Below are 12,226 nucleotides of genomic sequence, written 5' to 3' on the forward strand. Positions count from 1 at the left end.
GGATGCTGAGGCTGGTGCCTGGAAGGCTGGTAAAGAGTCGTCTGAGCATCGCCAAGCTCTGAGCGATGTTGAGGCATAATTGGCGAAAATTGAGGCAGACTTGGCAGAGTCTGCCCACGAGCGTGTTGCTCACTAAAAAGAGTTTGAGGTTGCCTGCAAGAAATCTAATGCCGATCTTGCGGATGCACGCAATCGCGCTCTTGCTGCCAAAGAGGCTTCCGCTCGACTCGAGAATGGAAACGCTGCTTGTTGCAAGCGTATTGAAGAGTTGGAGGCGGAAGCTGCGCTGAGGAAGGCGGATGCGGGCAAGCTGGCTGACGCGCTGGTTTCTAATGAGGAAACCATTAAAGTTTTGACTTCTAAGCGTGCCGCTGCCATTGCTGACCGCGATTGGCAGTTGAAACATGCCATTTGCAAGGTATTCTGCCCCCTTTTGTTTGTCTTCCTATTCGTTTTGCTGACATTTTTTATTATGCAGGTTGCCCAACGCATCATTACCGACGATGATTTAACGTGTTGCATTGGAGCCCTTGTTACTGCTTCTCAGCAGCTTGGCCACAAGACTGGCTTTCAGGAAGCTGTTACGCATCTGCGTGACAACCTTCCACCTGAGGTCTATGTTCTTCACGCCATTGATGTGGAAAAGGAATATACCGACGCTGAGACGGAATACGATTCTCTTACGCTCAAGTTGCTCAGTATGCTAAGGAGGAGAATGGCGTGCAGCTGTTGAGGGGTTTGCTCGAGCCTTCATAGGCTGGTCCTTATACCGCTCCTGTTAGCGGCCTAGGAGATAGCGCAGCTGTTGAATCTGGAAAGAGTGTGAATGACGTTGACTAGGCTATCTCCTCGATTTGTATAGTTGTATTCTTTTTTTTTTGTATGTGCGGGTGTAAGTACTCGCTTGTAATTACTTGTGTATAAGTGAAATCATTGTTTCTTTTAACTTGTGAAATGCGGAGTATCGTTTCTATTCAAATTAGACCATTGGCCCATTTTTACAATTGGAATCGATTTACATGTAACACCTTCGCAGCTGTGCCGAGTTCCATGCTCTAGGAATTGGCGAGCCATCGAGCTGCATTAGAGTATAGGCGCCTTTTCCCAATACTTCCTTGATTTGATATGGGCCTTTCCAAGACGGCGCCAGTTTTCCTTGTGCATGTGCTCTTGATGCCTCGTTGTTGCGAAGGACGTAATCTCCAGCATTGAACTCGCATATTTTCACTTTTGTGTTGTAATACTTCTGTAGTTGGCGCTTGTAGTTTTGTTCCCTTATAGCCAACTCTCGACGTTCTTCGAGAAGCATTAAATCTAAACGCCTTTCTGTGTTGTTATCATTTGGTAATGTGATTCTTGGCGAAGGGACGCCGACTTCGGCGGGGATCATTGCTTCCGTACCATAAGTTAAGCTAAACGGTGTTTCTGCGTTACTTGTGTTTTTGTGCGTTCTTATAGCCCATAAGACGTGAGGTAGCTGATCGTCCCATCCTGACTTGTGTTTTGCCAGCCTATTCTTGATACCACCTACGATTGTTCTGTTGGCGCGTTCTACTTCACCATTTCCTTGTGGGTGAGCGACGGAAGTGAATGTCTGTGTGATATTGAGCTCCTTTAAACATCTTTGGATGTGTTGGTTAGCAAATTGTGTTCCGTTGTCACTGACCAGATTCATGGGCAACCCAAAGCGACAGATTATAAATTCCCATATAAACTTTATGACGTTGGCTGCGTTGATTGTTGCTACCGGCTTTGCTTCGACCCACTTCGTGAAGTAATCAATTGCTACAATTAGAAATTTCACATGCCCCGGCGCTTCTGGAAATGGTCCTGTTATCTCAACTGTCCATTTTTGGAATGGCCAAGAAGCTGATACTGGTATCATGGCATTTTTTGGGCGCAGGGTATTTGGCGCGCGTTGACAAGCACTGCATCACCTTAATTCTTTTTTAGCGTCTACGTGCATGTCTGGCCAATAATACCCTGTATTCATGATTTTGGAGACCACCATTCTCGGGCCTGCATGTACGCCACATATTCCTTCGTGAATTTCTCTTAGCAGGTAATTTGCGTCTTGTGGGTCTACGCATCTGAGAAGTGGACCTAAGTACGATCGTCTGTAGAGAATGTCACCTTGGATTGTGTAATCCAATGCTTTGTGGCGGATCTTCCGCGCTTCTGCTTTTTTTCTGGCAAAATACCTCTTGCGAGGTAATTGATGATTGGTATCATCCAATTTTTTTCTGCCTCTGTGCACACGAAATGTTCTTTGTTCATTATTGAAGGTGTTGTTAAGACTTTGATGCGGACGTCTTTTGCAAGGTGTTCAAAACCAACCGATGCCAATTTGCTTAAAGCATCAGCCTGCTTGTTCTCGCTTCTGTTGATGTGTTTTACTTTGCATGTGGTAAAGGTTGTCATCAACATTTTAGCTTGCGCTAAGTACGACGCCATCTTGTCGTATTTTGCATCGTATGATCCTTCAATTTGGTTTGCCACTAACATTGAGTCTACGTGTGCCTCTAAGTGGCGGGCCCCCAGTCTTTTTGCGATTCTCAACCCTGCCAGTAACGCCTCGTACTCCGCGTCATTGTTTGTGCTTTTGAATTCTAGGCGGATTGCGTATGTGAAGTGTTGTCCCTCCGGGTTGGTTATTTTTAGTCCCGCGCCTGCACCCTCATCATTAGAGGCCCCGTCTGTCAACAGCTTCCAGACTTCGTCTTTTTGTTGATCGACGGGAACTTCGATCTCTCTTGTGCATTCCTCTTCTTTTTCTCAAGGAATTTCCGCGATGAAATCCGCCAAAACTTGTCCCTTAATTGCTGGCCTTGGTTTGTATTCGATGGCATGTTCTCCCAATTCTATAGCCCATTTTGCAAGCCTTCCAGACAATTCTGGTTTGCTTAGTACATTTTGTAGGCGAAAGTTAGTGAGAATATGTATTGGATGGCATTGAAAGTATCTTCGTAATCGTCGCGCCGTCTGGACTAAGGATAGGACTAGCTTTTCTAAGGTGGAGTATCTGGTTTCTGCATCCGCAAGGGTCAGACTTATGTAATAAATGGGTGTCTGGACGCCACTTCTGTCCACCATTAGGACAACACTGATTGTTCTTTCTGATGCTGCCAAGTAAACCGTCAATGGTTCTTTCTGATGCTGCCAAGTAAACCGCGTCTTGATTTGCTGGAACGATGTCTCTGCCTCCTCTGTCCACTGGAATTGCGATTTTTTGAGGCAATTTCTCAAGGTCGAAACGAACGGAAAAGACTTCTCCGCATGACTTAACAAAAACCTGTTCAGCGCGACTAATCAGCCGTTAAGTGTTTGTACTTGTTTGACGGATTTTGGTTGAAGGCATTTTTAACACCGCCTCAATTTTTCTGGATTGGCTTTGAAGCCACCATTTGTGATGATTAATCCTAGGAATTTTCCTTCTTGCATTCCGAAGGAACACTTTCCTGGGTTAAGTTTCATGCTGATTAATCTTAACGTTCCGAAGGTTTCTTCAATATCTTTCAACATTGTTGTCTCTGTCTTACTTTTGACGACTAGATCGTCCATGTAGACTTCCAGATTTCTTCCAACTTGGGACTTGAAATCTTTGTCCATCAATCGCTGGTATGTAGACCCAACATTTTTAAGGCCGAATGGCATCATCTTGTAACAATATGTTCCGCTGTTTGTTCGGAATGCTATTTTGTCTTAATCTTTTACCGCCATATGGATCTGGTGATACCCCTTTGTATGCGTCCAGAAAACATTTAAACTTAAATGGTACCGATGCGTCTACCTTGAGGTCGATTTCTGGCAATGGGTAGTTGTCCTTTGGGCACGCTATGTTGAGGTCTTTAAAGTCAATAAACATGCGCCATTGGCCGTTTGCCGTGGGTACCATTACTGGGTTGGCTACCCATGTTTGGTACTGAATTTCCCGGAGTATGCCTGCATCTATTAACTGCTGGACTTGTTCGTCGCAAGCCTGTGCCTGTTCTGGTCCCATCTTTCTTCTTTTTTGTACCACCGGGACGAAAGCTGGGTTAACTTTTAATTCGTGTTCCGTTTTGCTTCTTGGGACCCCTGTCATGTCTGCCGGGGTCCAAGCGAAAATATCGATGTTTTTGGCTAAAAGTCTTTTGAGTGTTGCTCGCGCTTCTTCAGAGATAGTTGGTCCAATGGTTACGCTCTGTTCTGGGAATTCTTTGTTGAGTACCCATTTTTCCACTTCTCTAGGCTTGGTGGTTTTTTGGAATCTTTTGTGGTGGTGTTTTTCTTTCTGCCATGTTACATTCTCTGTTGGCGTGGATCATTGCTACCCCCGTTGGGGTTGGTACCCCCAATATTCCATGCGCTGATGACGGGGTAGCATTGAAATCACCAATAGCTTCTCTTCCCAGGATAATATCATACTGTGGGTGTGGAGTCTCCATCACCAGGAAGTCAACGTCTTCTGTTCGTGAGTGGAGCCCGTCACCTAGCTCGACTGGGAATGTCAGCTGCCCTAGCGGGTATTCAATGCTCTTATTGAAACCCGCGATTGGAGCATTGACAGTTGTTAACCGATGCTTGTCTTCCTATTCCACCAAGTCGAAACACTGGCGGTACATGATGTTGGGCGTTGCTGTTGCGTCAACAAAGAAACGCGGTGTCCTGTAGTTACCAAATACGGTTGTGATCACTAAGGGTGCTTTCTTGTTTGCCCCTCCTCTTACTTTTGGGAAGATGACTTGTTCTTCCTTCCATGTCGCCCACTCTGTTTGTCTTCTCTTCTTGGTTTGAACATTGCCTGAGATCATGTTGGCGTGGAGATCTTTGATATTCTTTTCTGGTTTTCCGACATCTCTCGGATGTGGGCGCCTGTATTTTCCTTTGATGTTCCTGACCAGATGATCCAACTTACCGTTTTTGACATATTCTTCGATTGCATCTTTCAAATTGACACACTGATTTGTCGTAAGGCTATGTTGTTCATGGAAGTCACAATAACTTTTCATATCTGTATTTGGCCCTTGTTTGATTGGTGCCGGCTTTTTCAGCTGGATTCCTTCAGTATACATGATGTGGGTTGAGCTTTTTGTCAGCGGGGTCCACCTAGATGCATTCGTCTGACCTTTCTGTTTTGCTTTAAAAGGTTCGAATGTGGCGGACTCTCTGTCGCTGTTTAACCTTGACCATACGGAGGACATTCTTTTGCCTTGGCGGGTTCTATTGATGTCATTTCTGGCGTCATTCTTTGCCAGTTCTTTCCCCAGGCTCTTCTCCATTCGCGCGTACCTTTTGGCCGCGGTCATAACATCGTCCCATCGTCGGGGCATGCCATCTCTACCCGTAAGGTTACGAATGAGGTCGTCACACTTTACGTTTTGGCGAAAGGCTACCGGCAACAGTTCTTCACCTACGCCGCCGATGTTGAAACCTTCCTGGTTGAATCTGGTGATGAAATCTTCTAGCGTTTCATTATCTTTTCTGACGACATTCAGAATGTCTGTTGGGTCACTGATGTGTCGTCGTTGCTGACTAAACTATTGGGTGAACTTTTTCGCTAAGTCTTCCCAGCTTGTGATTTGCCCATCCGGCAATCTTTCGAACCATGCTCTGGCGGCTCCGACTAGTGTTAATGTAAAGATGTGGCACCACAATGGCATAGTCCATCCTGATACTAACCCAGCAGCTGTAAAGGTTTGCAAATGATCGTCTGGATCTGAGATGCTATCATATTGGCCTATCGTTGGGGGTTTTATGGAATTTTCTGGCAGCTCTGCTTCAGCTAATCTTACCACAAACTTCGATTTCCCCGCTGACGTTGTTGGCCGGTATGGTTTGGAAAAATCTACCGCCGCTTCTGGGTGGTATTTTACCAATTTTTTGGCGTCTAACCCCTTCCAGCTTTCTTCATAGTCTGGGTCGTCTAGTCGCGAGTCTGCTTCTTGATGCGACTGTTGTTTATCTTTGCTGTTTTGTTGAGCCAGTGGTGACTTCTTCGTACGAATTGGCGTTGAGTTTTGTTCGTACTCTTCTTCTTCGTTGCTACTAGAGGTTGTATCGAACAACGTTCTAGGTTTCACAACGGATGCCATTTTCTCTTGTACTTTGTCCCGCAGTTTTTGTTGTTCTGCTTCTAACCAAGCCATGACATCTGGCGGCATGGTTGTTTTGGGACGTGTTTTGTTTTGTCTTTGTCTCTGACGGTAGGATGAATGGTGGACGTGTTAAGGAAACCTTCACCGGTATCAATGATGTCCAGATTTTCTGTATTTCCTTCTTGGTTGGCCTTTGGGTTTTGGTCAACCTCTTTTGGTGTGGTTTTGCCACTCATCTGAGTCAAGAACGGAGTGAGAGTTTAGTAATTGTTCTAGCTATATGCATGGATGCCGCCAATGAAGAAACACAAATCCACCCCTCAAGGTCTAACACGTTAGTCCGAGGGTTATGGTTAAGTATTCTACACGATGGGTTATAAAACCTTCTTGGCACAGACGAGTGTATCCTGCAAAACAGAACACCGTGAGCTCGTCACGAGGAATGGGGGGATTCTCTCGTGACCACCCTCCGGCGTGAGAATCAGTACTTTGTTGTACGAGATATAAGATATTGATAGTAATAGTATGAGAATGCATATGCTTTACCATTTGGAGGTCCATTGGTATTTATAGTCGGAGGAGAGAGAGTATGGTCAACTACCATGTCAGATTTTCCACCAATAATATTCTCCACCCGTGCGGTCATGGTGGTTGGTGGAAGTTGGTGGGCATCATGGCCTTTTGACAAGGACGTGCGCTGTTTGTACCATCCTTTGTGTGTTGTTCAATCCCCATTGGCGTAAGTGATAACCGGGCGCCCAGTGCTCCGCCCAGCGTATTAACTTGGTGTTATACTTGGTTAAATGGTGGGTTTAATACCCTACCTTTACAATGGTACTTAACTTGCATTTCGGTGAAGTAATCCAAATTAATTTTTGTGGTAAACTCACAATATACGAGACATGTTAGGAGCATAATTATGGTGCAACACTTGATGGGTGAGAGCATGAATTGCACCATTTGATGTTAAAGTGGTATATAACTTGTTCAAGAATGGTGGCATTCACTATGAAGTCAAAGAAATTCACACAAGAAAGGAAATACGAAGGGTGAATATTCGTATTAAGATCTATAAATCTCAAGTGAGATATAGTGTTGTATATATTGCGTACCTGAAGGATGAATTCGATTAATATTGCAAACCTGTAATCATGATTTCAATCTTGATTTATTGAACAATTGCCTGGATTAATTTCTGAATCGTGAATCACTTTCAGACAGTGTTGCAAAAATCGCTAGTCGGTGGTCGGGCGGTGGGGTGGGGACTAGCGATTAATCGGGATTAGTCGAGATTAATCGGGATTAATCGGATCGGACTTTAATGTATGTTTTTCAGTTTTATACATACACATACACATTTCTATATGTAATTTTCAGTTTTATACATACACAAACATATTTTGGCCGGAAATTGGCTGGAATCTCGCTGGAAACCACTAGTTTTTGCTGTAATCTCGTCAAAATAGTTGATATGGGTCGAAATCTCGCGCGGAAACCACTGATTTTGGTCGGAATCTCTCCGAAAGTCGTCGATTTTGGCCGGATTTGACCGTTAACCGATTAATTGGCCGACTAGCTCAAAATTAATCAGTGAAGTGGGGACTAGCGATTAATCGGGGATTAATCGGTGACTAGTCGGGATTTTTGCAACACTGCTTTCAGATAAACCTATTTGCGGGTTACACGCAATGATTTATCGGATAAGACAGAGATTTTCTGTAGTTGGAATTGGATTTTGATGATTCTGTTAATGTGATGAAGAACAAGAGAAGAAGTAACCGTCATCTCTCTGTTCTATGTGTGTCGATTGATGGAGAGATCTTTAGAGAATGAATACATCGACATATATAAACCAATTTCCATATCTCACATGAGCCCAAATAATTAATCATAAGCCCACTTATCATTATACTTAAGCCCAAGTATAAAACCAAATAACATTATTAAACAAGCCCGCACTCCAGCATCACCTAACTCGTTTAATCTCTAACGTTATTTCCTCCATCGACAAGTTAATCCAATAACACTAAAATAACCAACAATCTTCCACTATTTTAGTGATATCCATGATAACTTAACCATCGTCACAGAAACACAAACGCATGCATAAATGAAAATGTCCTACGGATTGAATTTTCATCTTAGTAAATTACACGATCAAAATATTCGAATATCGGGGTGTCCTATGGATTGAAACCTTGCTATCCATTTGAATACTTCAAGGTAAAATACACATATGTTTATAAATCCAAATTCCACTCGACACAATATTTTACTAGCCTGTGTCCTAATCCTTCAAAGAATATATCAAAGCTCAATTCCAAAGCTTCTTGAAGCGGCTAAACTTCATATTCTTATAGGTAGTTCATTATTCTCGCACCCGCATTGAAATTTATCAATGAACTATTAAGAAGCTATACTTCAACCTACTTTATCTCGCGGTCCGAACACAAACCTTGGGATGTTTATGATATTGTGTTCCAATATCTATATGACAAGCTTTCCACATTGAATTCAGCATCTAACGTTGTATTAGATGGGAATTGGGTGTCTTGACATATGATATTAACGTATGGACTTTAAACACATCCCCATGACTGATATGTTCACGAGATCTCTTCCTAACCTTTTAGTTAGATCATCAGCCAAATTATACTCATATATAACAAACCAACTGATATCACACACTGTATTGTATAACATATAACCGTCTAGACTTTCCATTATACGTTTGACATAGTCATCACTATCTCACCTGATAGATTTTGGTGATATCGGTTCGACCATAATGGAATTTTGTAATCACGGTTTCTTAGCCATTCAACCACTTTTATCAATTGTTACAAATGCTATAAACTCGAATTCCATTGTTAAATGATGCAAATTCATTCCTTAATTACCTAATAAATGAAACATTCTCCAAAAGAGAATACACATCCATAGTTAAGCAGTTTGTATACTACTTGCTTGTTGAGCACTAGGATTACTAGTATATCTGCTCAAATTGGCCATAACATACACTATGTAAGTCTTTGTGCAATCATAGCATACATCAAATATCCAGTTAACTTTGAATAATCTAATTGTGAAATAGAATCACCTTGATTAGGCACAAACTTGATATTAGGATCTATATATAGGAGTGCTAACCGAAGAACAATCAAACGGATTGAGTTTCTTCAATACTTTCTCAATATAATGAAATCGAATCATCTATACCATTGTTACTCTCTTTTATTATTATTATTATACATAGGATAACATCAACCTCCCCCAGATCCTTTATATCAAAACTAGAATATAATAATTTCTTCGTATAATCAATCACTCAAACCCGAGTAAGATAACAAGGAACCAATCTCCTTCAAGATTCTATTTTTCTTTACACTCCAAAATAATTCACATGACCTAATCTGGCATATCAAATATATACACATATAGTCTATCCTTCTTTGAAATGATTATGACATTCAAGCAGATTAAATAACAAATAGAACATTAATATTTACTTTAAATAATCCAATACATGAATATCCGAGTCCAACAAAAGTTCCAAGTCAAGATAAAACAAATTTATATGACTCAATAACCTGCTTAAAACCAAAAGTTATTTAAAACAACCCAGACAAGAGGTTCTTTTTAATCCCTGAAACATACAACACATAATCCAAAACAAATGTTTTTCACAAGTAAATACAAGTCTTCAACCGGTTCAAATTCTTCAAACCATTTCAGATCCTTGCATATATTACTCGTATGACCCAAGTCTACCCACCATGCAAGCATGTCATCCTGTACATAATAGGATTAACAAATAAACGACAAATAATTCTCAACTGAATTATTATTAGAAACCATTGAACATTTAAGTCCAATAACAAACCCGAAACCGGGTTCGGTTTATTTCACACCCAACGGGCTTTCCTGACTTGTATACCTCTAATGGTTAATTATTACCCAGGCCGTGGCCCGTCAACCCCATGTGTGTACCATATGGACAAATATTTTAATACCATTTTTATTTCATTCAAACTATGAAACCATTTTTGTTTCTTTGAAACCATTTTTGTTGTGTGTTTTGAAAAATAATTAATATGTCCGAAGTGACTAATTGAATCAATTACAAACTCATAGGTTTTGTCAAATTTAAATTAAAACACCAAGCGTACCTTATAAGCATTTGAGTCTTTAGACCCACTTGAACCCACCATGTTAAACTTGTTTCTATTTGTCATCTTCATTCGACAATCTTTCTTGATTTGTCCCGATTTAATCATCAATTAATTGATTTAACATTTTAATCTGAAACTTGACATATATGTAGCACAGTCTCCAAGTTTCTTCATCAATTCAATTAAAGTATTACTATGCATACTTTTCTAATAAACAGAAACACATGACATATTTTCTTATGATGATTAATATTCAAACATCCAAATTATTTATTTTTTTCATTCATAAGAGTATGAATCAATTTATTAACAATCATTTCATGCAAATATTTGGTTCAATATCGTATGCAACAGAAAGCATTATACAACAAATCCATTATTATATGAAAGTTGTTTATTATTAATTCTTCTTTTATTATAATCAGTCTTGCACGTGGCCTTAATCCATGAAATCACAAGATTTTAATTCCCAAGAAATTGTTAGTAATATCATATGCAATTTATTCATACGTGCATACGATATTGAACCACCGACTTCGGGTAAATTAATAAAACGCAGACCACGAAACAACGATGATTCAATTATGTTTTCATGCCCAATATTAATTAATTATATCATATGGATTCATATACGGATATATATATATATATATAGATTAGGTCTTTTCTTTTGATTTTGATTACTGCAACCAGACACAATTGTATTTTTTGGTTGGTAAAATTAATGGATCGAATTAGGGTTTCCACAAAATTTCCGGTAGACAGCCATATTAATGATTCCGTAAAATTAAGAATCAATAACCCGATCAAACCCTAATAGGTTTATCTTTGTTGTATATATTGCGTACCTGGATGATGAATTCGATCAATGATGCTAACCTGTAATCATGATTTCAATCTTGGTTTATTGAACAATTGCCTTGATTAATTTATGAATCGTGAATCACTTTCAGATAAACCTATTTGCGGGTTACACGCAATGATTTATCGGATAAGACAGAGATTTTCTGTAGTTGGAATTGGATTTTGATGATTCTGTGAATGTGATGAAGAACAAGAGAATGTGTGTCGATTGATGGAGAGATCTTTAGAGAATGAAAACATCGGCATATATAAACCAATTTCCATATCTCACATTAGCCCAAATAATTAATCATAAGCCCACTTATCATTATATTTAAGCCCAAGTATAAAACCAAATAACAAAGCCCAAATAACATCATTGTTAAACAAGACCGCACTCCCGCGTCACCTAACTCGTTTAATCTCTAACGTTATTTCCTATACCGACAAGTTAATCCAATAACACTAAAATAACCAACATATAGAATTCTTACAAAAGTGTGTAAGCTTAACTTACGATTATGAGGGTTAATAAACATCGGTGCATCGTGTAAATATGATACTAAATATTCACAAAATGACGTTAATTGCCTAGATCCGTATTTGAGTATATGCACTTATATATTGTAAAGAATGTGTAATCCATATATACACTCCTACGTTTGGACTTTGGATGTTGCTGAACAAATCATAAATTATGTGTTCAACTTGAAAACTTACAGTTGCTTCTCAAAAACCTCTTGCTAGCGTCTCTAACGCTACAGAAAGGGAGAAAAGTGAACCACAAATTTATGAATTACGCACATGTCCAAATATGACATTCCACATTGCCAGAAGAAGGTTATGTAGCCATGCATGCTCGACAATGGCATTCACGAAACCTTAGTATTTAACTTAAGCACTAGATAGGAAACACCGTGTTAATTTTTTGATGACACTAGCAAAGATTATCATCAAGTCACAAAGCCATGGATGGGCCAACATGCATTCAGCTACCAACACTATATATGGTTCTGCATAGCGTTAGAAACAATATCACTAAATGACGTTACGTTACTTGTACGTTAACAACGGGAAGACACGTGTTCTTACATGATTCTAAAGCAAATATTCATTACCATTCGACGAAAAATC

General features: G+C 40.2%; 1 protein-coding gene across 1 annotated transcript in view; it reads right to left on the bottom strand.

The window, feature by feature from the left end:
- Positions 1–12,226, bottom strand: part of LOC143630386 (uncharacterized) — a 181,434-nt gene that overhangs the window by 135,347 nt on the left and 33,861 nt on the right. The window lies entirely within an intron of this gene.

The sequence above is a fragment of the Bidens hawaiensis genome, unplaced genomic scaffold (assembly GCF_021521415.1).
Source record: "Bidens hawaiensis isolate Kalapana, Puna unplaced genomic scaffold, B.hawaiensis_p1.1 tig00005663_1, whole genome shotgun sequence".
NCBI lineage: Eukaryota > Viridiplantae > Streptophyta > Magnoliopsida > Asterales > Asteraceae > Bidens > Bidens hawaiensis.